This window comes from Alexandromys fortis, unplaced genomic scaffold, assembly GCF_014885135.2.
Source record: "Alexandromys fortis isolate MF-2015 unplaced genomic scaffold, M_Fortis_MF-2015_v1.1 scaffold_178, whole genome shotgun sequence".
Lineage (NCBI taxonomy): Eukaryota > Metazoa > Chordata > Mammalia > Rodentia > Cricetidae > Alexandromys > Alexandromys fortis.
Window position 1 is genome coordinate 2,392,306 of NW_026068054.1, and position 26,099 is coordinate 2,418,404.

Sequence of the window (26,099 nt, forward strand, 5' to 3'; positions counted from 1 at the left end):
ATAATGGATCATAGCTCATGGATTTCAGGCAGGATTAAATGGGAGAGGTGCACTTTCTAAGTAAGGCATGTTCTATGACCTGAGGGGGCTACTAGTTTCTATCACTACTTGGTTAAGAGTGTTCCTGGAGACCAGGGAGAGGTCTTCCTGAGTTAAGACCGTTTATCCTACGTCATAGAAGGTGTGACTGAGACTTAATAAAGACGATGCTCCTAACTGCCCCCATCTCCACCCAAAGTCATTAGATACCTGAAGAAAGATCTCTACAAACAATGCTTGTCTCTAAACTGGAAGCTTTCAATTTCTCCATAAAATCCAGTTTCTCGTATGCATCCAAGGAATGTATGATTTGAGTTTTTAAGATTTTCTTTAAATACTCATCTCAGGAGAATTGTACCCAGGGGAAAACAAACTCATAGAGAAACAAACAAACATAAAAGGACAAAAACAAACAAACAAACAAACAAACAAATAAATAAGTAAAGTGAAATGTGCTTCTGAGAATTGCAAGAAAGAGATCACTGCAAGAAGAGATTCACAGCCATCGAATTCACATCCCAACAAGGGACTACGTGTCTTGTAGGTATACCATGCGTATGACTGGAATTATCTGTGTTGGCAGAGAGGCTCTTCTTAAGATTATGCCTCACATATTGGACTCCCCCCTCCCAAGGTGAGTGGTCCCCAGTGCATTCTAATGCATGTTTTATTTCTCCATTGATTTTAATTAAAAGGATATTGTCAAGGTTGCTAGGCATAAATATTGACTGATTTTGACACTACAGTTGTCCCAGTGGCCCAGGCTTGCTATTTCAAGGTTCCTGTATCTCTTTCAGTCCCCCACACCTCCTTTTCGGTACATGGGACGAGTCAAAAACAAAGTTATCAGGAAATGTCTCAGATGTAAGGCAGGTTGAAAGAAGCTTCATTTCTAGTAAGTCAGAATAATAACTCATACATCAGAACTTGGTGATACAATGGATACAATATACTGTCTGATGGTCTGACGCTTCAATTTGTATAGGCAACAACCCATATGCACACAAATAATGCTTTTAATATAGCCAAATGACACAGTCTTTGAAACAGGCATTTTGCTAAAAGAGATTCTTGCAGACCTGCTTCCTGGGGTCAGGTGTGACCTCTAAGTGGTCTTAACTCCTTCATCTCATCGGGTTGTTTGCAAAACACCATTTATGCTGATTCCGGAACATCCAGGAATGGGGAAACCTTGAGAAGGCACTAGCACTTCAGGGTTAATTCTGGCAGAGACCTAAGCAGTAGGAGGTGAAAGCAGCCCAGGCCTGTGTCGGGAGGAGGCCAGCTGCTGAGAAAGAAGGAGCCGGCTGAAATGCATTATGAACAGTCTCAGCACAGACAGATTGTCTCTTCCTTGTTGATAGTAGAAAATCAATATGGTTGTTTTCTGTTCGGTGTTCAAGGGCACAAGTTGCTGCGACTTTGGGCTGGAGAAGTTCACAGGGTGGTTAACGAAATGTCAGCAACGATTGTGCAATTCAAGCCAAATTGACATCCGTGTGCCATAAGTCTGCCCTGAGTGAACCGGGAGTCATGGGGGAAGGCAAGGACATCCAGGGCCCTGAGGAGCAGGTGGTCTGACTCACTGAGCAACAAAGGGAATGTCTGGTTTCCTCCAACAGGTGAAAGGAAGACACGCCATTGCACAGGGATGGACAGTCATCACGAGGAAGGAAGAAACGCTTCTGGTCCAGAACAGCTGTCATAGTGCTCCATTGCTCTGAAGCCTAGAGCAGCTCTTAGAGAAGAAAAGATTTGATTGAGACATGTTTATCGTTTCCAAGGGTTTAGCCCATTATCAGCATGGTGGCGGGCAACATCTACATCCAAATTTATAGGCAACGGGAAGAGCAAATGACACTGGGCCTGGTGTGAGCTCCAAGGCCACAGTCAGTGACACACTTCCTCCAATATGCCCACACCTCCTAATCCTTTCAATCCTTTCAAATAGTGGCACTCCCTGGTGACTAAGCATTTGGCTGTGTGAGCCTACAGGGGCTGTTCTCATTCAGATTGCCACTCTTCCTCCCGTGTCCCATCTCTAGGCCCTGTCCCCATTCCTAAGTAGCAGACATTGCTCTCATGGTAACAAAGAGGCAGGCTCTAGAGCCCATAGGCACCGAGTTAAAAATCAGGAAGGAATCAATTGAGATGTTTGGTGAGCCCCTTCCACCCCATAACTTCAACTTCTTCAGCTACAAAAGCAGTTAACAATGGGTGAGGTTTCACTGAGATGTGATTTGAAGGGTCTCATTTGCAGCAAATGCCTTCAGCTCCTCTTGTCCTGCTAATGGGCTCTCCTGGTTCCCTTAGCAGCCCTAAATCTCCGAGCACACCTCTCCTTCCCAGAAATGAAATGATATATTCATTTAGACCAAAGGGTTGACAGCAGCTCCCCTCCTCATATACACCTCATGGGGTGTAAAGTATTGCCCGCAAATTACGAAATGTAACTGTCCCATAAAGCCCTAAGAGCAAGGTATGGAACCAAGTCATTAGCATATTGGTCTTTGAGGTGCTTTAAGGTTCCTTACTTGAAAGCGACACTCAAATATGGGGTCTTAGTGGATGCGGCACTTAAGTTAAAAAGATGTTAGGGACCTTTAGAATATGATCATACAGCAAATGTCTATACTGGTGACATTGGCTTTAAGGTCTGAATTTTTTGCTTTAAGAATAGATTTTTTTTTTGGAGAATTATCAAATATAGCGATAATCAGGAAAGATTAACAAATTGCACATACCACTGTACCTGCCAAAAGGCATGGCTTAAAACATCAGTGCCTGTCTTGTTATTGTCACTGTGGCATAGAGGCAGGGTGGCTAGGGCAGGGCTATGTTCCAGGCACTCATTGGGACTTAGGACTTAGGTCACTTTCGTCTGTCTGCGTTTCACTATGTCACAAAAGAGGTCAAGGATCCACCCAAAAGTGTCCAGGACCAAGAAACAGCTTGGTGAGTTACTAACCAGTATCTGCCACACATAAAAGTTGTGTTTTTCCAGTGGGGGCAAGGTCAAGATTCGATTTGAATGGGGAAGAGTCAGAGGATAGGTTACATGGGTAGATCTTAAAGGAAGAGGGTTAGACACTGTCTTAGGGTTTCTATTGCTGTGAAGATACACCATGACCATGCAGCTCTTATAAGGGGAAACATTTAATTGAGGTGGCTTTTAGTTTTAGAGGTTTAGTCCATTATCATCATGACAGGGAGTATGACATCTGGGATTATGGTACTGGAGAATTCTACATCTCGATCCAAAGGCAACAGGAAGTGAACTGAACATTGGATGTGGCTTGAGCATTTTTGAGACCGCAAAGCCCACCCCTACAGTGGCACACTTCCTTCAGCAAGGCCATATTTACTCCAAAAAGATATACCTCCTAATAGTGTCACTCCCTATGAGCTTATGGGGGCCAATTACAGTCAAACTACCACAGACACCTAGGGTATAACATTTAAGGAGGTATTTCACATGAAAGGCCTGCAATTCAATGCCTGGGAGTCAGTTCTGCCTTAAATCCAGTGTTCTAAGCACCTCAGGCACTTCAGTAGGAACTGGGGTCCCTTACTATTGCCAGGCTAGCTAACTGGCTATCTTCCTGTAAGGTTTTGCTCACTGGGTGACTGTAATCTCTTAAACTTTTGATGGCATACATTTAAAGAATTCTTAATATTTTTGTGCTTATGTACTTATGTGTTCATGTGTGTGTGCATGAATATAGAGGTTAGACGTCAATGTGTCAAGTGTCTTCCTCCAATGTTTTCCATCTGATTTTTTGAGGCAGGGTCTCAAACACAACCTGGAGCTCGCTGATTGGCTAGGCTGGTTGGACAGCAAGTATCCTAGCTCTGTTTCCCCAGACCTGAGATTACACATATACACTGCCTCATTTGAATTTTTTCCTTGGACAGTGGGGGCTGGGGGTCTGACTCAGGCCATCACACTTGCATGGCAAGCGCTTCCCTGGCGAGGCCATCTCTTCAGTCTGGGTTGGTGTACATGTCCATAGTTTCGTCGAGACGAGCATTCCCAGCTGATCTAATGACTGGCATGGGCTTTGTTGCTCATTTTGCTTTCTCCTTCCCTCTTGCACAGGAAGATGCAAACAGTCTTTCTCATTCATTAACACCTAGACTTTGGGACAAAGCTGCCTCCTAAAATGCAGTCACCAGTGGACTTGACCTAAAAGTAGGAGGTGAGAATTAGTTATTATGTTCCTTATTCCCAAAGCGTTACATCGGCCTTTATCCCTAGATCCCATTACAGCTGTCTACAGATGTCAGTCAATGGCACTTGAAGAACAATTTGGGACAAGCGATGGGCTGGGCAGCCCACCAGTGGCAATCCTATCTTACATTTTATTCTTCAGATGCGATGTAGACCCTGATGAGAAAGCATACACGGGAGCTGCATGTTGCGTACACATTGGTTTGTTTTTATAGAGAAGCATGTGCAATCTTATACGTCTTATACAATCTTGATGGCCAAGATTTTAATTCAAATATGTTAGCTCTGCCTGGATCAAAATCCAGGATTTTGCTAGAATCTCATTAAAGGAAAACAGAACCATAAAGAGTATGATAAGATATAAATAGCATAAAAGGTCGATGTAGAGAAAGAAAATATAAACAGTTCAAAATTAAATTTTCTAAGTTCTTCCTCCCTCCCTCTCTCCCTCCCTCTCTCCCTTCCTTTCTTCTTTCTTTTCTTTTCTTTTTTCCTTTCCTTTCCTTTCTTTCTTTTTTTTTTTTTTTTCGAGACGGGGTTCTCTGTAGCTTTGGAGCCTGTCCTGGAACTAGCTCTTGTAAACCAGTTTGGCCTCTAACTCATAGAGATCCACCTGCCTCCGCCTCCAGAGTGCTGGGATTAAAGGTGTGCACCTGTGCTGCACCATTTAATCCTTCCTTTCTTAAGCATTTCGCTGTGTGTATGAATTTCCCTCCTCTCACTGAACTCTCCTCCACACGGCATTTTAGAAAGGAGAAAGGGAATAAACCAGCCTCAGATGAAGGTGAGGGTATCTGTTTAAAGGATGATCAGAAGGTCAGATGGAGTGGATGTGCTTTTGATACAGCACAGGTGGATCTTTGTGAGCTCCAGGCCAGCTAGAGTGACGCAGTGAAACCTTGTCTCAAAGCAAACAAACATGCAAATTCTAAAACAGAGCTTCTTCAAATGCTCTTCTGATAGTTCCTTTTCTTACCAAGATGTTTTAATTTAGTCAGGAAAACCCTGAGCAATTTTCCAGACTTTTCTGTTCATAGAAGCTCCTTCCTTCCTTCCTTCCTTCCTTCCTTCCTTCCTTCCTTCCTTCCTTCCTTCCTTCCTTCCTTCCTTCCTTCCCTCTCTCTTTGGATGTGAGGAGGGTGAGAGAGTTTATCTTTGTCTTTTTTGAAAATTCAGTTTTCCATGAATAAGAAAAGAGACATCAAAGGGTTCATTGGAAATAGATAAAATGCTCCATCAAGACGCTCTAGTAAAACATAGGCTTGATGGGTTTTGAGAGGATGGATCAGAAGCATATGGACTCAATTTCCCTTGGAGAAGTCTACTGGGAAAAGGAAAAGCCGCAGCTCCGGTAAAGTGCTGCAAGCATTTATTCTATTTCCAGTTCTGAAGGCCAGCATAACCCTTCCAGTTAAGAAGCCCATTAGGTTGATTTTAGCTCTGAGTCCAGATTAGATTTTGGCTCCCAAGGAGCACAGGAATTTCAGCTGGGGGGGGGAACATGAAAGAATGGAGCCTTAGCTACTGTCCATCTAGAAAGAGTATAATGTGTTTTAATCACCAAGCACAGGAATTCATCTTGTAGGGGGAGGAGGCATGGGAAAGGGGAGAAAGGACTTAGATTCCCCAGCTTGTGACCTCCTGTCCCGGGTCTTCCATCTTCAGATGTCATCAGCTCTGAAAAGATCGCTAATTCTTGCTACATCTCCTGCGATGGTTGATCATTCTTTTATTTGGTGTCAATTAGATAAGAAAGAATTTCCAATGATTCAATAGTTCTGTATTAAAGGGCAGCTCAGGCACACACAGCTCATCTCTAGTGTTATCAATTGTTTTGATGGAACAGCCCAGTGGAGATCACATGGATGACGGTCCATCCATCCATCAAAGCTCAGATTTATCTGAGGAAATGCAGTTATGATTTAATTACCAAAGACTGGCTTCAGATACAACAGAATGAGATTTGTTTATAGAAAGATGGCTTGTTTTTCTCAGTTACTAATCATGAGCTTAATTTTTAATGGAAGAGCATTGCTGGCATAATTAACACCCAATTTACATGTGCATCCATAGAACAAATTAATTAAATTTTATTGATGTCTAGTTGCTCTTTAAAATGCTTTCCAAATGCCTCCAAATTGATTTGAAACTGTTGATAGTGGAAGTCAGTTTACACTTTCTTGGGTTTATGAAACACTAACCTCTTCATTCATTAAATATGTTTTATTCACTAGAGGGATTCCATAATTTCTCAAGAATATTTTGCATGGAATGCACAGTGAAATCTGATGTTGTTGCCAGTTTGAACAGGACTTAAAACAGATGCTACATACTGAGGGCTACAGTTAGACGGCTCCCTGGATTTGAAAACAAAGCAAAGCAGCATGCCAGAGACATGCACCCAGAGAGGAGGCAGCCAGCATCACCCAGAGAGGAGGCAGCCAGCATCACCCAGAGTACAGACAGCATCACCCGGAGAGGAGGCAGCCAGCATCACCCAGAGTGGAGACAGTCAGCATCACCTAGAATGGAGGCAGTCAGCATCACCCGGAGAGGAGGCAGCCAGCATCACCCAGAGTGGAGACAGCATCACCCAGAGTAGAGACAGTCAGTATCAAATGAAAGAGTCAAGAAAGCTTCCAGGACAACAGGACAAGGCTGTAGGTTGATGGTGATGCTAACATAGCTAAAGTCTGAGTAGCACTAATGGTTGAGCAAAGAGGGTCCTGGATGTATTTCACTAAGTGTACTATGAGGACAAACTCTGGGCATCTAAATTTTCAATTCCTCATGAACGACTGTCTCTGCAATTGAAAACCTCTGAAATCTTTAGCTCACTAGCAGCGAATGCTAACTCATGCATTAGATTCTGTTCATTGGTTAGGAGCACTTGCTACTCTTGAGGATAACTGGGTTTGACTCCAGCACCTATGTGATGAGGCCACTGTATCCCCCTCTCTCCTGCTCTAAATCACATGATCCTCCATCTTTTCACCAATCTACTGTTTCTCAGTTCCTTGTGCAAAACAACCCCCCCTGAACTGGGCATGGTAGCATGCTCTTAATCCCAGTACTTAGGAGGTAGAAATAGGGGGATCTCTGTGAGTTCAAGGCCACCCTAGTCTATATAGTAAATTGCTGGACAGCCAGGGCTATGTAAATAGACCATGTCTCAAAAATCAACAAAACAAACACCAGCAAAATAACATCCCTTCCCCTATTGCTATGGAGACTGTTTTCCCCCCCAAAAAAACAAAACAAAATCCAGGATTGTTGGGATGGAAAGATGGTGCAGTGGGCACAAGTACTCGTCACCAGCAAGCCTGGCAGCCTGAATCTTAGCCCTGAAACCCATGTGGTAGCCCACAGGCTCCTGCAACTCCAGTCAGGGAATTCGATGCCCTCGCCCATGCTTAGTGGGCATCAGGCATGAACACAGGGCACATGCAGACATATATTCCCAGAAAATAAAACACATCTTTTTCATGGAACTCACTCTGTAGAGCAGGCTGGTCTCAGACTCACAGAAATCCACCTGTCTCTGCCTCTCAAGCACTGGGATCAAAGGCGTGCGCCACCACCGCCCAGCTAATAAAACACATCTTAACAAAAACAGCATAAAAACTAGCAGATCTTGTTAACAGATGTTTGGGTTCTTAAAACTAGGTGCTGTCACTGTGCTCTTTCTGCTTAGCATATTCTTCCCTTCCTTGCTACACTGAATTATTTTTTCCTTTAGAAGTTTCAGTTCTGACGTCATCTCCTCCAAGAGCCCCTCTTGAGCTTGTCAGGCAGAGCCATAGTCCCGTTTTTTTTGGAGGGGGAAGGTTCTTGGAACCGTAAGCCTTTCTGTAGTGGCATGTGTCACAGCTCTGTTGGTGGGATTGTTGCTGACTGTGAAGGTAAAGACAATGTCCCCTGTCTTCTGTCGTGTCTTCCACCTCTAGAATGGTGCCCGTTTGGTAGTAGGCAGAGACCCAATAAGAAACTGTGAAAGAGACGAATCTATGATGGCCTCACGGGACAGGATAGTATTCTTCTGTGTAACTTCATCGTGTGTGTTAGGGAGCAGAACTCCAGCGCTTAGTCTTAGAACCCTTAGCGTTTATGGGCACTGTGGGCCTTTGAAATAGACGATTATACAAGGTGTGGTGGCGCACACCTTAAATCTCAGCACGTGGGAGGCAGAGGCAGGTGGATCGCTGGCAGTTCAAAGCCAACCTGGTCTACAGAGCAAGTTGAGAATAGCTAGAACTACACATGGAAACCCTGTCTCAAATAAATAAATATGAATGAATAAGTAAAATAGGCGATTAGATGCCAAGGAAGCCATGGAAGAATGAAGATAGTTCCCACTCTCCCTGACATCTTGGCCAAGGCTTAGCCGATATTCTAGTTTTCCTTTCCTGATAAAACCCCTCTGACCGGAAACAGATAGAAGGGATAAAGGGTTGCAATATCACTGATAATATTTACAGGAACAGATTGAAGGGATAAAGGTCTGCAGTATCACTGATAATATTTACAGGGAAGGTGTGTAAGACTCTTGCAGAGCAGCCAGTTGAGAGCATTCAGGTGGACCATGTTAAGTTCTTACTACGTATTTTATTTTGCATTCTTCGCTTTACTTAAAGTTAAAAGTCAAAGAGGAGATAAAGCACAGACATACAATCCATAAGAAATTACATCAGTAGAGTTGTCTGGGTAGAATACTTACAAAGCTAAAATTTAAATCCTTCTCCAGGGCCGGCGAGATGCTTCAGCTGATTAAGATGCTTGCTGCCAAGCCCGACAACCTGAGTTCCATCTTTGGAACTCGCACGGTGGAAGGAGAGAACTGACTCCCGCAATTTGTCCTTTGATCTCCCCAGGGTTTGCTATAGTACCCACACACCCACACACCCACACACATATCCACACACCCACACACATATCCACACACCCACACACATATCCACACACCCACACACTCACACACATATCCACACACCCACACACATATCCACAGGCCCACACACATATCCACACACTCACACACATATCCACACACCCACACACATATCTACACACTCAAACACATATCCACACGCCCACACACATATCCACAGGCCCACACACGTATCCACAGGCCCACACACGTATCCACACGCCCACACACGTATCCATATGCCCACACACGTATCCACACGCCCACACACATATCCACACACCCACACGCATATCCACACGCCCACACACATATCCACACGCCCACACACACATCCACACACACACATCCACACAAACTAAGTCAATGCAATGAAAACCATTTAAGACCATTTCCAAAGTTGTTTCTCTTCTGTGTCATCACAGGTTCCTCAGGAAAGCAAGCTTTGTTTCTTCTCTCCTCCCTCCAGTTTAAAAAGCCGTATGCCCTGAGCTGGTGGTTCTGAGTACTGTGCCCTGAACAGGTAGACCTGAGCAGTTGGCTCTGAACTGTACGCTCCATTGCCACACAGAGGTTCTGGCACAGCACTGGAAGACTCACTTGGGCAAGGGGTACAGCCATGGCCAATTTACCAAAGATACCCTGCAACAGAGTTCGCTTCTGTCTCCTATACACAACCACATTTTAGGACTTTGCTCAAGTCGAGTTTCCCAGTCTTTCTTCCCTATTCTCAGACTTAAGACCCGGATTGAGTTTATTCTTCCCCTGTTCCTTCACAACACTGACATTTTCTGTGGTAGACTCTCACCATACTTGGGATTTGGGTCCCAGTTAACTCAGTTGTCCCCCAACAGTTCTGGCCATATAGGAGCTATTCTGCCCTTGAGGTGTAATATCTTCCTGCACCCCCCAAACATATTCTAAGCCTCTTATTACTTATTAATAATAAGTAATTTTGGCAAAGTGAGAATTCACAGGTGCATGTTTAACAAATTACTTACTAAAAACTTCATAGAACATATGTGTTAAAACTCCCTGAACAGACTGTAAAATTCTTTCCATGTCTGGCTGTCGGAAGTAAGATTTCATTGCTATAATCTCCTATAGCACAGGATATCTTCAGTTTCCAATGTGCTGTCCACAGGATAGTGATAGCTCCCATCACAGGCCTAGCTAAATGGTGCGGCCACACCGGGATCTTGAGTTTAACTATTTTTGACTGTAGCGCTCCAGATTTCCGGAGATGGAAGAAGGAATCACTGCCTTGCGTCACTGTGGTTTGCATGGACAGAGTCATCTTAGTATAGGGGAAGCTCTGGTCAGTACAGCATCAGCATCAGACCTTTCATCATGAGAGAGCTGCCTTGGGACACTGTCACCTTTATCATGAAGTCAAGGCAGGAAGAGACTTCACAATCTTTTCATGGGAAAATTTGTAATAAAGCGAATTTCATTGGTTAGATTAATTCCTCTTAAATGGATCGCAAAATCTAAGTATTGAGAATGAAATTAATAGCCCTGAGATTATTTAATTGCCTAGGCTGATTGAAACGTTAGGTGGCTATTCAATATGCACATAGTTTGCTACATTCTAAATGATATAATATGTTTGGACAAGTGTACAACTGCACAGCATGAACATGTATGTGATACGTCTCCACATAGCCCTTTTCTTTGTAGTGTAGATGGGCAAAGCAAAATTCTATTGAGCAGAGGAATTCTCTCTAGGATAATCAGTTTCTTTATGTGAGAAAGAAATAAACTAACCCAATAGATCAGAAAATGGGTAGAAGGCCTGACTCCCATTTGCATGGTTGAATGGATCAAGTCTCGTAACAAATGAGGATATAGAATACCATTAGCTGTATTATCTATCGGAGAAACATGTATTAAAGCACATGAGATGCGACTATATGTCCATCAAAATGGCAGAACCCAACAAAACCTGTCCATACCAAATGTTGCCTTTGTGGGTGGGATATAATGGGAGGAGCTGGAACAGACAACATCTGATAGCTCTGTCAAGGGAGTGCTTGGCTGAGTGACTTTGCTGACGGCTCCTATGACATTGTTGTAAGTCTTCCAACTACCTTAAACTACTGCCTGTCCCTGAACTCTTTCTCTTAAAAAAAAAGACTATTACGTGTGTGTGTGTGTGTGTGTGTGTGTGTGTGTGTGTAGACTGGCTTGTGCACATGAGCACAAATGCCCACTGATGCCAGTGCTTTGGATTTCCTGTAGCTGGGGTTACAGGCAGTTGTGAGCTGACTGATGTTGGTGCTGGGAATTGAACTTGGGTCCTCTGTAAAGCAGTATGCACCCTTAACCACAGAGCCATCTCTCTAGCTAATGGGAAAGCAAACAAATAAATATTCAAATGCATAATTAAACGAATGAGCCTCTGTCTAAGGTAATGTTGGGTTGGGTTTCTGTTACTAACAGTTGAACATGTTCCCAGCTTACTGAGAGCAATCATTGACAACCCAGCTGTCCTGAGCTTCTGCTCTGGCCTTTCAGCTCCTTCCAAATGGAAAACTAGTCCCTTGGTTTGTTTGTTCTTGAGACAGGGTGTCTCTGTTTAGCCCTGGCTGTCCTGGAACTCTGTAGACCAGGCTGACCCTGAACTCAGAGATCTGCCCAACTCTGCCTCTCAAGTGCTGAGATTTAAGGCACGTGCCACCACTGCCTGGTTGAAATTTGTTTCTTGAGGTTTCTTGATTATCTCCAGCTTGTTTCTGCCTCTTTGACTCAGCCTGAGACTAGCAATTTAAATTATAGTGTAGGGGCTGGAGAGATGGCTCAGAGAGTACTAGGGTTCAGTGCACACATGCATACTCACGCACGCACACACATACACACACACACAAACATGCAACACACAAACACATGCACACACACATATGCACATACATATAAACACATGCACACACACACAATGTCTTGAAACCAAAGAAATACATCTGCTCAGTGGTTGAGAACACTTGCTGCTTTTCCAGTGGACTCAAGTTTGGTTCCCATCACCCATATCTGGTGGCTCACAAACAGCTTGTCAGTCCAGTTCCAGGCACTTTAACCAGGTAAACAACCTTGGTGGGCACTGATGTAAATAAAAATAAATCTTCAGAAGTATAAGTGCAGTACACTGTACCACATTACTCTCCTTATTCATTTTTGACTATTCGCTGTTCCCTGGCCAACCCACATGATCTTATGCACACATTGGTAGGAAGGGTAGACAAAGCTCAAGGGGTCAAGAAGCAGAGGTAAGTGCCCAAAGCTCCATCAGCCAGCATGAGTGTCATCAAGAGTGTTGCACACATATCTCATCTTTTCTCTGAGTGTGTAAAATCACATGAGCAAGGACATCACATGTTCCCCAAATGCCTTAGCTACTGCGGTGGCCTCAGTGCCAGGCCTGTGTGGTGGACTATGAGGAGAGGCTGGGGACAATGTCGACATACAACCTGACTCAGGCCTCTGGTCTCTGCTGTGTGATCTTTGACATGTTTCTTGACTTATTTGTAGCTTGGTTTCCTTGTCTCATGACTATAACGTAGAACAGTATATCTACATCGGGGTAATTTTAAGTAATAAATGAGTTCATGCATAAAGAAGGTTATAAAATTGGTGCCTACGTAAGTGCGAGGAAGGAGGAAATTCTAGAAATCTAAATATGCCCAAGGAATAATTGGTCAGCATTGCTTTAACAGTGAGGCAGAAACAGGGGGAAATTGTCAGAGCTGCTATGGAAGAGGCATTTAAAACTCCCCAGATAAAGTCCTTGGGGTCTATACATACCTTCTAGAACTTTCCTTCACTCTGGTGTGTGATCTGAAAAGAATGGTGTGTGTGCATGCGTGTGTATATGTGTGCGTGTGTGTGTGTATGTGTGCCTGTGTGTGTGTGTGTGTGTGTGTGTGTGGGGAGAGAGAGAGAGAGAGAGAGAGAGAGAGAGAGAGAGAGAGAGAGAGAGAGAGAGAGAGAGAAAGGAGAATGTTTCTGAGACATGATTTGACCTGGGCTGTGACCTTGTAACAATGATCTGGGTGAAAGGAGGCTTATATCCTGGGCTGCCCCTTACCAGGCAGAGTCTGAATTCTGAATGGGGGAGACATTGTTCCAATGGGTCCATCTTGGAAGCTATTATTTTGTTCTCAGTGATATTTGGATGTGAGAAATGTATTGACCAGCCAACCATGAGCAATATATCAAGATTTATCATCTCTTGGAGTAAAAATTGACCCCAATTTAACCTCTATTAATATTTATTTCTCAGGTCAATAAATCTAGAATTTGTCTTAGTAAAAGTCAATGTCAGTTGAATTCTGTCTATTAATCTTAGAGGGCATACAAAAAAAAGAAGCTATCATTTGGAAATATTAAAAATAAAATAAGAAAGCCACACACAAAATCCCCAGGAACAAAACTCAAAACCCAAATCAAAACCTGATTTAAAAAAAAACAAATGAACCCTTTCCCCTGCAGCCAACTGAGTTACAGGGAGGCAGAAGCTCGGGTGCATTCAAGATTCCGACACACCTGTAATCCACAGCCACGGACCAGAAGGTATGGAGGTGTCATGGACATCAATACTCTGTAAAAGGTGCTGAAGACTGCCCTCATCCATGATGGCCTAGCATGTGGCATATATGCCAAAGCCTTAGACAAGTGCCAAGCCCATCTTTGCTTGCATCCAGGTGTGATGAGCTTATGTATGTCAAGTTGGTGGAGACACTTTGTGCTGAGCACCAAATCAACCTAATTAATGTTGATGGCAACAAGAAACTAGAGGAATAGGAAGGCCAGGCCTTTATGTAATTGGTCCAGAGGGGAAGCCACAGAAAGTGATTGATTGTAGTTGTGTAGAGGTTAAGGGCTATGGCAAAGAATCTCAGGATGAGGATGCCATTGAGGAGTACTTTGCTGTAGGAATTACTATAGCCAGTAGCCTTTAAGTTACCTGTCCACTTGAGCATGGCCTCTTATACTATATATGCTGATGTAAAATGTGGGTCTGGCTTCTCTTCTGGCAGTGTGATTTGGTTCCTGTTCCCCATTCATGCAGAGGATTGTGATCTGTGGGTCTACCCCTAAATAAATAACCCTTTATTATACTCAATTCTGAGCTAGTGTGGGATTTCTTTTTAGTGTTCTTCTTCATCTGGCACCCACATAGATCCGAACTCCATACCTACCAGGTGTACTGGCTTAAAGGCCTAACTTGTCAACAGCCCAGAAAGTCTCTCAACCCTACCCGTTCCCCATTTGTGCAGAGGATTGTAATCTGTGAGTCTACCCCTAAATAAATAACCTTTTATTATTCTCAATTCTGAGCTAGTATGGGATATCTTTTTAGCATCCTTCTTCAGTACTTCAAGTGCAAAAAAATGAATAAATAAAAACTTTGGGTCATAAAAAATGGAAAAAATGAATACTCAGCCTCGAACATAATTTGTCTTCACTCCCCAGTTAACATTCTCAGTGGAGTGAAACTTCACTATCCAGAAAATGAGGTACAGGGCTGCAGTCTAGAATCAGTTGATTTCAAGTTTATTATTTTACTTCTCTGATCCTCTTCTTCCAAAGAGCTGCATTTCTTTCTATTTTATTCTGTTAGGTTGGGCCTGTAACTTAGTGATAGGATGCTTTCCTCGCATTTATGAGGCTCTCGGATGGATCCCTGAGATTATATAGAGGAGGAAGAGGAAAGGAGAGGGAGAGGGAGAGAGAGAGAGAGAGAGAGAGAGAGAGAGAGAGAGAGAGAGAGAGAATGGGTGAAAGCAAGGAGGGATGGAAGTATATGCAATTAGTGTTTTTATTTTGCCCACAGTCTTCCAAAGAATGTCAGTTCTGCTACTACATTTTTATGACCTTACTAGAAAGAAACCTACACTATGTTCTGTTTTTAAAACCCCATAAAATGTGATATTAAATTCTGATAAGACCAGCCAGGACATGTACTTCCCACCTTTTCTTCACATGCTATTGTTCTTTCATAATGCTTTGTGTGAAAGGGTAGGTAGCTTGTTCCAACACACATGATGTGTTTAACACATCTATTTTAGGCATATTAGCCACCTACATCTCCTATCTCCCTTCCATCCTTCATTTTCTCACTTTTCTTTTGTCCTTGACAATAAATTTAATACTTCTGAGTTTTGATCCATTGTGTATGTGTGTTTGTGTGCATGTGTGTGTGCAATAATTGAATACCTGATATTGAGTAATAGATAAAGTGGTTCATTCACCTCAAGATTGTGGTGGTTGGAGGATCCAAACAGCATTGTGCTTGTATCTAACAATGCTCCTGAAGACACAGTAAAAATGTGTTGTATGGCAGAGGAGAGGGAGAGAGAGAGAGGGAAATCTCCCTTTACGAAATAAGTTCTGTTTTTTCTTAAACAACTTTCATTTGGAGGAACTATCCCACTCTTGAAGATCTACATTAATCCACCCCCAAGGATTGTGTCCCTGAGAGCCAACTGTATCTCTTTAAATCCCTACTGCAATAACTATCTATTTATTTATTTAGAGACAGTGTCTCTCCGTGTAGCTCTGGTTTTCCTGGAACTTGCTCTATAGACCAGGCTGGCCTTGAACTCGATCCAAGTCTGCCTGCCTCTACCTCCCCAGTGCTGGGATTAAAGGCATATGCCACCACTGCCCGGCAATTTTTAATATTTTTTATTCTTTAGGCTTAATCAATATCTGCTAGCACTGACACCTAGAATCTTCCATCTGAAGCTAGACACATTATCCATTGTCCCATGGCTTCCTGCTTTAACTAGCAAACAATAGCCGGTGCACATTAGCACTTCCCAGGTCTGGCTGCTTATGTGAGTCAGGGGTACACAGATGAAATGGGGCATTGGCTTCCCTGACCACTCGCTCTCACTCTCCAAGTTTGCCTCTCCACTTCCCATCTCACGAATTCATTTACTTTATGGTGGCAACATAGTACCCGATTATTTTATTTGTTTAGCCGGGTCGCTGTGGTCATGTGACAGGGATCTACTTCACATGTCTTCCATGGCTACATTACTTGGATCCCACACTTATTTTATTCGCTAGTAAATATTTATTTGCCTACTAGTTCTATAGTATATAACGAATAAATAAATACACAATTGCAAGGATGCCTATGAAAGTAGATGCAGCAGACTGAATTCCAATCCTCCCCCGCCCCCCATATATTCTTTGCTGTGTGACTTGAAGTCTTCGGACATACTTTGCAGAAGCGAGGAGGGTTTTCTTGACTGAAGCAGGCTGCAGCTGAGAAGTTGTCACCTGCTCCCTCTCCCCTCTTGTGGTGAGACCTGCCTTCCTGGCCTACTCCAGAGAGGATTGGCACTGCCACTTGCCATCCCTTAGTCTAGACGGTTGGGTCTCAGAAGCATGAGTCAGTTTTCAGCTTCTCGCTGGTGGGCTGATTTACTGCGGAGGAATGAGGCGACAGTCACAGCCAACAGTGACAGGTGACAAGACAGGTAGCAGGTAAGCTGGAGGAGTGCCCATAAAGCAGGCAGTTCTATGTGCCTGAGTTTTGAAGACTCAGGTTTTCCTGATTGGGCAGGAGGGTATAGAATTAGGAAGTCGTGGGGGCAAGTGGAGAGGGTCCTCACGACCATTCTTTTCCTCCTCCCTCCTGTCTCTGTCCTTCACACAACAGAAGCCTTGGGGTGGATATGGCTCCAGCTACTCCCAGAGGTTTGCTGGGAGCCTCCTTTGCCATAAGCCACCAGGGCTGAGGGAGAACAAGTCACGCCTTGCAGTGGGCGTTCATAGCCTTTATTCCTGCCATCTATGAGAGGAAGCAAAGTTAATTCGACATTTATTCATCTTCTATAATGAACTTGTGAAGAATGGCGTGGATTGCTTCCCCCAGGCTCCCAGAACATCATTTTCTAAATGTGTATGTGTGTTTTTTTTTAATCACCTAAAATGTTTATCTGCCCTGAGGTTTCAAGACAGACGACTCACTGTTCCAAGTCCTATGCAGAATCCATAATAAATTCACTATTAATTGGAGCAGCAGGAAAGTCAATTACAGAAAAATACCCAATCTTTTTATCAACCTACTCATATTTCTTATTATCTGGCACACAACGTTTGTTTTTCCAACACAAATAATGTTAGCACTTATGCATTTAATTTACTTTTCTTGGAATCTCTTTTTTTTTTTGTTTGGTCCTTAATGCAGTTTAAAAAAAATTTCCGGCTTCTATTTAAATGGTGGCATTAAAAAATTTTAGAACATTATAATTTAACTATGTTGCTATGACAACAGTGAGGCTTTCGAGATGATTATCCAGCATTCTGAGTTCCAGAGCTAAGATTATAGGAAGTCACTCAGTGACAGAGGGACTTTGGCAGGACCCAGCATGAAGGAGACTCACCCTATAGTATAAAGAAAGGCCTCCCTGTCTTTAGTGTACCACAGAGACGTAACCAAACTATAGTGGGCTGTGCCTGTCCAGTTACAGTTGAAGTCCCAAACTTCGTTTTCATTGGCATGTGCTAGGTCACATGATGACCTCTGAGCAAACCAGAACAGACAAAAGTGTAGCTAAATTTGATGGGTCTCAGGCTTTATATTTTGGGTTTGTTTCTCTGTAAAAACAGAGGTAAGATGGGCCTCACTTTTGTTATATAGGAGGAAAAGAAGTTTCCCCAAAAGAAGTTGCCAGTATTATCAGAACTGGCTAGATAAAATGACTATCAACCTCACCTCACCTGTGTGGATCTAGGAGAAACAACAAAACAAAGTGTGTATCACAACTTGAAAAATTCTGGCCTTCTACAGTAGATTTAATTTTTGGCTGTAAAATCATTCTCCGTGAAATGGTCTGAATGTACATGACAAACTCGGAATTCCTGTTTTGAAATCCCATCCCCAAGGTGATGGCATTAGGAATTGAGACACCTGGGAGGTGATAATGTCACTGAGACAGCGTTCCTGAATAAAAGGTGTGCTGCTGTTAAAGGACCTGAGCCCCTGCCCCCTGTCCCTTTTACCAAATGAGTCCATGAAAACAGAGCTGTATGTGGGTGGGAACATGGACAATTGTGGGAACAGGATTTCTACTGTGCATAAGCCAGTCAGCTTATGTTATTTTGTAAGAGCAGTCGGATGGATTTTTAGATGTTCCGCCATGAACTGTTAGATTTAGACCTTTGCGTTGTCCGCATCATGGTCGAGTCCACTTTCTGTCTCTTGAGCTAAAATTTGATAATGTGATTGACGTTGGCCTCCTGGACATCAGAGAGGGACGGGTCAGGGTGCGATAGTATACCGCAGTGCTGCAGTGTTGAGTTGTGACTTTTGCTACTGTCACGGGAAGAATGTGCTGTGGGGATTGGTTGGCCACAAAGATATGAGGCGCACCTGAAAATGATTTGTCACCTGGGTCTGATCTTGCTAAATTCAAATCATCTGAGCTGGGCTGAACTACAGTTGTACAGGTGAAAGAGAAGTCTGTGGATAAGCGTTGGCTAGATTTGTTTTTTCTGTTTATGATATAGCTGTGACATTTCTTACTCCATCTAACTCTGGAGGAACTGGCAATGGGTATGTACCTGAGAGTCCACTAGCTGCGTTTTCAAGAAAGCCATCCATCTTTTCTCTTCAGTCTGTCTGGACCATCTGTGAAGTGAATAAAAATGATTTCTAATTCAGTAATTTTCCACCATGATTCCCCCAAAATTAGATTTTATTTCTATTGTCACCTTTTTTTTTTACAAACTTCCCCCCAAACTCTAAGAGTTTGTAATTTGTGTCCCCATGTGTGTAACATTGAACAGGATGCTATAAATAGTCCACCACTCTGAGCATGCTCAATAAGAATTACAGCTCTATTATTATGACTACACTTAGCATCTACAAATTTGCCTGTAAATGGAGATTTATTGGGGGTTTCAGCTTCTCGGCGACAGAACAATATTGATGTCTTCACAAGGACAAGCAAGTTAATCCAGTCTTTCTGTATGCTTAGAGATGCTTGCTAACGCTGTCAGTTTGGACAGCTGGCTTTGTACATACAGCAGCTTCTCTGTTATATGCGAGGGCTAGAGAAGGGCTGGTATTTGTGTATCCTTTTGTGGTGTGATACAGGACTTGAGATTGCAGAGAACAAAACATGGAGATAGACCTTCCATTTATCCTGAGCCGCAGACATTCAAATAAGGCATGGAAAGGGGGCCAAGCCTGGTCCCTGTAGGAGAATCTACGGTGACTCCTTGAAGAAGGCGTGTAGTTACAGAGGGGCCTCTGTGACTCAATCCACCTAGGTTTGAATCTTATGATTCATTAAATCATGTAATTCATTCAAGAAACCTTTACTTAAGACTCATTTGAATTGCATAATTTATCCAAGAAACCTTTACTCAAGGCCTGTACTAAGCTGAGCAAGGTTTAAACAGTGCAGGTTCAGGCTTGGCAGGGCTAACATTCTACCGAAGTGTTTTGAGTTGATCAAGTTATTCTATAAAGGTGTAAATGCAACTCACGGGAGTTCTGATGAATGTAGGAGAGGGCTTGACCTCAGCAGGCAGCTTGAGAAGTTCTTTCTAAGGAAGACGTGATGGAGGTGAGTTCTGGGGAACAGGTATAAGACAACCCTGTGCTTCAGAATAGAGCAGGCTGGTGGCCACAAGTCTTGTGTTGGGATGCAGCCCTTTACACTCTAGAATCAGAAAGGACCGTGGCAGCGGTGGGGAGATGGAATGGACTGGTGTTTCTTAGATGTGCCTGGAGAGGAAGGCAGAGACCATACGTTCAAGACAACCTTGGGAGTTTATATTCATTCTAAGGGCAGTTAGAAGCCATTGCATAGGGTTGAATATGGCTGGGGCATATGGAGGACCCACTGTTTGATGCCATTGTTTATTAGAAGGAGAAATAGTCTGGGCCTTTAAGACAACCTACCCCTCAGATTGAAGGAATACAGGAATGATATTTCCACGTTCCATTCTCTTTTGTTACAGATTATTTTTCTCCTTCAAAACCCTTGTTGAAGTGCACTTGCCATTGTAACACTGCTGGAAGGTGAGACTTAGCAGGGGTTGTCCATAGATGGCTGTATTCCCAGCTCTTAGGCAAGTCACAAGTTCTTCCATGGGATGATATGGGAAGAAGATTCCTCCAGGGCTTGGTGTTGGTCTTCCCAGCCTCCAGAGCTGATAACCTATAAACCCACTGTCATTATAAGTTATGTAGGCACAAATGGTCAGGGATGTCTTTACTGCCACCAAAACAGATTCTCCCATTTGTGGTATCTGCTGGTTCTCCCTATTGGTAGGTTGTGTCTTTATCTGCTGGTAGGTTATTCTGAGGTCAATTTTAGTAGGGTCAGTACCCATGAGAGCACAAACGCCATGGATTGTGAAAGGGTTCCTATTAATATTGATCTGTTAACTTAATATCTCTGACTGGTTTTAGTAAGAGTTGGAGAAGGGTACAAGAGATAAGAGCCCTTGTCCCAACCTAAGGTCAGAACTGACATACATAAGCAGAGATGTCACACAAATCAGGACTGGCTTTGCTGCTGTTGAAGGGGAGGCTAGCTACCATGCTCAGACACATAAACAGGAAGCAAAAGGCTTCCTGTTTCTACACCTGAAAATTAAATTTATTGTTTCTGACTATATCAAAGACTGTAACATGGAGGGGGCTTGCTTGTTGTTGTTGGTTTTGGTCTTGCCTGGTACCCCACAGCTGTTTAGCCCCAAAGAAAAATCACACATAGGTCTCCATAAATTATAAGCTGATTGGCCCATTAGCTCTAGCCTCTCACTGGCTAACTCTCATATCTTGATTAACCCATTTTTCTGATCTATGTTAGCCATGTGGCTCAGTACTTTTTCAGTGGGGCAGATCACATCCTGCTGCTTCAGTGGTCTGGGTAGGAGTGGGAAGAATCAACTTCCTCCTTCCCAGAATTCTCCTGTTCTCATTACATCATTTCTACTTCCTGTCTGGTTTTCCTGCCTATATTTCCTGCCTGGCCTGGCCAATCAGCGTTTATTTATAACATGATTGACAGAATACAGACAATTCCCCCCTCGCCAAAAGACGACTAGAGCTCATACTTTATGTTGGGTAGAGTTTTGCTGCTGAACCAAGTGAAGGTTAAGAGCATGGTCTCCATCCTAACAAGAAGAAATGAAGAACTAGGGACTACAGTGATAGTCCAAAACATGCAGGGACCAGTAGGGGAAAACGCACAGTGTTCCTTGAAGGGAGTGAAATTTGAATGACAGACTTCTTATTCAAAGACTATTGGTTGTTGACTATGATGTAGGTTCTACTATTGAGGATGACTTTGGGTTGACACAGAGACATGATGGCATTCTGTGATGAGGTTCCATATTAGGCAACAACACAGAGGCATTTTTGGTCCAGAGAGACAGGCTAACTAATTGATAACCTTGTTGGTGCTCCAATGACCTCACCATGGCAATCACCCCACCTGCTCAGGATTCTTTACTGGTGTTATCCCTCTGGTGACAGAGGCTAAAACAGACAGTAAGGGCTGGGCATTCAACATTGGCAGGACAAGTCCTCTACCAGTGACGGGCAAGAGCTAGTTCACAGTCTGGTTTCTTGGCTTCTTATATGATCCAATTTGTAATGAGGTTTCCCATGTGGACATTGAGTACAGTTGTCTATGTGCAAACCTCTCTTCCTTATGTGCATTTCCTGAGAGTACTTCTCAAATCAAAGAGTCTCAAACCTTATCTTCACCTCAAGATCTTCCTCAGGTAAGGTAGCCCTCTACCTTTTCACTACTTAGAGGAAGACACATTAAATATTAAATTAAATCGGGGCTGGAGAGATGGCTCAGAGGTTAAGAGCATTGCCTGCTCTTCCAGAGGTCCTGAGTTCAATTCCCAGCAACCACATGGTGGCTCATAACCATCTATAATGGGGTCTGTTGCCCTCTTCTGGTCTATAGGCATACACACAGAATATTGTATACATAATAAATAAATATTTAAAAATATTAAATTAAATCATGTTCCCAAATGCTTACTCATAAGATCAGTCAGCTTCCGGATATTGTTGAGCACCCATGCCTCCCGAGCAGTGTGGGCATTGTGCCAGGCACTTAATAATGTCACATGCTGCACACTGGAAGTGCTCATGGGCTATTATTTCACCGTGAACGGGATTCACATCACGACACTGACTGTAATAGGCTTGTTTTTTTGATTTTTTTAAAAATGAGTTTGTCTTTCTTCTATCACAAGCGTTCTAATATGTTTATGACATGTTGCAATGTTGACTCAGCTGCTGCTAAATACCAAATGCCATACAACATCACGGGGTGCTTATCTTAAGCCCAAAGGGCTTGTCTGGTTATAGCGAGTGTATCGTATCATGCTGATGTTGACAACTCTTGCAATTCTCAGGTCAGGTCTTGGGCAATCACGAGGCCTATTTAGCCAGAGATCACCTACTTCTTTTGCAGAGCAGGTCAGGGTTGCTATCTTAGCTCAGTGTTCTCTTAGATGGTAGTCCAATCTGCCTCCATGTTGTTATCCTTCATGTTTGCACTCACATGTGCATGGCAATGCTCACCAGTAGGTGCTTTCCCCTTTCTATGAATGTATTTGATCGTACAAAATTATAAATTCCACCAGGACATCTTCATACATGTTATATAATATACTTCAATCACACTCACCTCCTATTATCTTAACTTGTCCCCCTCCCTCTTTCCACTGGTCCCTTCTACTTTTATGAGTTCTAACTATATATATATATATATATATATATATATGTAAAAAATTGGACTGTGTGTATAAGATGAAACATGAAATATTTGCTGTCTTAAGGTGGCCATTCTCATTGGAATGAAATAGATTTTTAAAAGGACCCGGTTCCAAAGCCCTAACTAATGCCCTGCTGCTTGTTTTTCGTGTCTCTTCCCCATCTTTGGCCATAGCTGGACAACATTGCTTTGGAATTATAGAATACATTTTCTGTTCTATTCATTTCCATCTTTATTGTTGCCAGTAGTTTTCTTCTGCATGCCTATTTAAATGCCAGGGGCAGAGCCCTGCAGCTGGAAGGGACTTACACTCATGCTGAAACACTCCTGGGGACTCAGAGAAAGCTCCTTTAGTCTGTGTCTTCCTGGCTGCTGCTCCTTTCAAGAGAATGTGCCAGGATATTGTCGCAAGCAGGAACAGGCCCCAAGGGAGCAGGCATGGAGTCCTGCCCAGTTGTCAGGCATTCCACTCATGATTTCTCCCCGTGGTTAGCCACTGGATAGCTCTCTGTGCTCACTAGGCAGTGACTATGCTGTTTTCTGTAGAGACAATGGAGGCTCAAGGTATCCAAGGATCAGGAAACAGAAAAAAGGAAGAGCTGGGGGACCACTAGAACAGGATGTGAGGAGTCACACCTGGCCAGATGAGCAGTCAGGGATGTGAGGTGCAGAGAAAGGATGCTGGCTAAGCAAAAGCGAGAACCAGAAAGAGGGACAGAAGTCCATGGCAGATCATAAAACCACGGCAGATTCACCAACCATGAAGAGAAGAACATAAAGATGAACCCTGAGAAATACAACAAAGAACAGCACAGCTCTCTTTGTAGCATGGCTCCTGGGAAGGTAACCCAAACACTTTGCATCTATCTGCTGCCAGAGCCTCTTAGAAGGACTGTGGACTTGAGCCAGACTGCCTGGGTTTGTGTCTCATGTGGGTGCTAAGTGACTTCAAGTAACTTGCTTAATCTGCACAATTCTAGCTTCACAAGACAGTGATGCCATAGGGGAGCTTAGTTCATGGAGATATGAGAAGATGCACAGGAGTCCATGTGTGTAACATGCTGAGAACAGAGCCAGGCCCCAGGTCCCTGCTGTGCAAGAGTTATTAGACAAAGTTAGTAGAGATGGTGGAAACATCTCTTGACAACGACTTCATTCTTTCAGGATCCAGAACCATCAACACTTTTAGAGGTTCCCAGAGATGAAGGGCACCTGGTCTCCTTTCTTTCCAATTGTCCTCATGTGACTTCCCTCCCACCCTTGCCCTGGTGATGATCGTTTCCACCTACCTTCCTCCAACAGCAGGTGTCGTCCCTTCATGCTCGCTCCCGGACAAGCCAAGCTGCAGCACCTTCTGGGGGCTGAGTCAGGGCCCACACAGGCTTCCCTCTTTGCCTGCTCTGCATTTTCAGGCAATGGCACCGAATGACACTTCCCAGCTCCCCTAGGACAGCTCCTAAGCAGGTTCCATGACAGGGCCCCTTCCAATCACAAAACCATGTTTCAAACCCATCAATAATGCACTGGCGTGTTTGCATGGCCTTTCACCCAGCAGGTGGAAGCCTCAGAAAGGGGCTCCTCCCACCTCCCCAACAAGGCACCTGGCATTTTCAGTTGCTATCCAGCAGGTTGAGCGGCAACTGGTGTTGTGTGTGTGAAGGTGATATCTTTGCAAGAGTAATCAGGTCAAACTGTCTCCTGAACTGTTACTCAGATGGCAAGCATGTGGGGGTCCTTTAAATGAGGCCATGCCTTGCTTCTTCAATTCCAGCAGAAGAAGAACCTGGAACAGTTCTTTGGAGAGGGATCTCTATCCCAGGGAGGGCCCCGAAGGTTGAAATCGATTGGCGAGGCCATTGTTACTTCTTCCTCCTCTCCCTGGAATACTCAAGAGAAAGAAATGCCATGAGACAATTTCTAGTTCACACAGTTGCCTGTCAAATGTGGGCTCTTGGTAAGCAGCACATGTAGTGTGTGCACAGGGTGCAGTGGAGGGATAGGACTGCATGAACACGGATAGTTTGCATTTGAAGACCAGGATGAGGGCAAGGCTCCCTGCCAAATGGTTCTGGACCCCCACCCCAGCCAGTGGTTCTGTCTGCCTACTCCCCAGACTCCCCAGAAAGACTACCTCTCCTTTCCCCTGTCCATATAACCCCCACCGTGCAAGACCTCACCCTACTCCCTCCCTGCTTTCCTCACCTTCTGGAGGTGCACTGTGCCCCACCCACAATATCTTTTCTTTTACACATTCCTCCAAGAGAAATTCCCACCCGAACTCAGAATATTCTTTGCTGGCCTGGAACAAACCTAAAATCTAAAGCCTTGCTTCTCCTTTTTCTCTCAGACCATTTCAAACATCCCCCACTCTCCCCACACACACCTGCTTGCTCTGGCTGGCTCTCCCACTGGCTCCCCCCACCACACACATCCTTGCCTGCCGAGACCTACCTCCAGCTCTCTGTCTGCCCTGTCCCCTTTCCTGCACGCATCTGCGCAGACTTTTTCATAAAAATGTCAGCTGTTAAGTTAACATTATTTAAGGGGCCTTGGGTTTTCGTTCCTGAGTGCAACCTAAGCTGGATCCTCGAAGGCCTGACAAGAAGCCCAGGCGGTATAAAACATGACCCACAGAGGCACTGAATAAATAACCTGGCTGTGGGCTCCCAGGCCTCTCTATTTATCACTGAGGCAAAGATAAGGATCTGATTTAGAGTGAACCCTGGTGAGGGTCGGACCGGCACAAGCTGTAATATGATCTGCGGGGGAGGGCTGAGAGCCCTAAACAATGTGAAGAAACCCTGTCAGATAAATAAAACAAACTGTTTGTCCATTAAATAGTGCTGTCAGTAAGAGAACCGGGAAGCCAAACACAGCTAAATCCAATTCCTTTATGGCCGCACAAAGGCAGAAACATCTGAACCACGTTGGGGAATAAGTTTCCTCAGAACATTCTGGGGGCTGGGAAATCTGATTATTGAAGTTCCTGGGGGGAGGAGAGAGCAGATTTTTGATCCAGGGCATGCCCTATGCCCTCTGTCAACCGTGGACTTTGGAGTCCTTTTATGTGTAATGGCTTTTCATCCTGTTGGTCTAGCCCACCCTGTTGGCTTGTTCCTGTGAACCCATG

General features: G+C 43.8%; 1 long non-coding RNA gene and 1 pseudogene across 4 annotated transcripts; one reads left to right on the forward strand and one right to left on the reverse strand.

Moving 5' to 3' along the window:
• Positions 1-904: 904 nt before the first annotated feature.
• On the reverse strand, positions 905-25,622 carry LOC126487160 (uncharacterized). 4 transcript variants are annotated; one of them, XR_007588306.1, is made up of 6 exons: positions 25,421-25,622; positions 24,259-24,847; positions 20,122-20,380; positions 19,704-19,944; positions 18,774-18,840; positions 905-1,777 (listed from the first exon to the last, which is right to left on the reverse strand). It is a non-coding gene; the product is annotated as an uncharacterized lncRNA (long non-coding RNA). The 4 variants fall into 4 exon arrangements; XR_007588305.1 differs by lacking the exon at positions 20,122-20,380 and having other exon boundaries at positions 24,259-24,450; positions 24,571-24,847; positions 25,421-25,617; XR_007588303.1 differs by lacking the exon at positions 20,122-20,380 and having other exon boundaries at positions 25,421-25,618.
• On the forward strand, positions 4,850-16,628 carry LOC126487159 (40S ribosomal protein S12-like; annotated as a pseudogene).
• Positions 25,623-26,099: the final 477 nt, after the last annotated feature.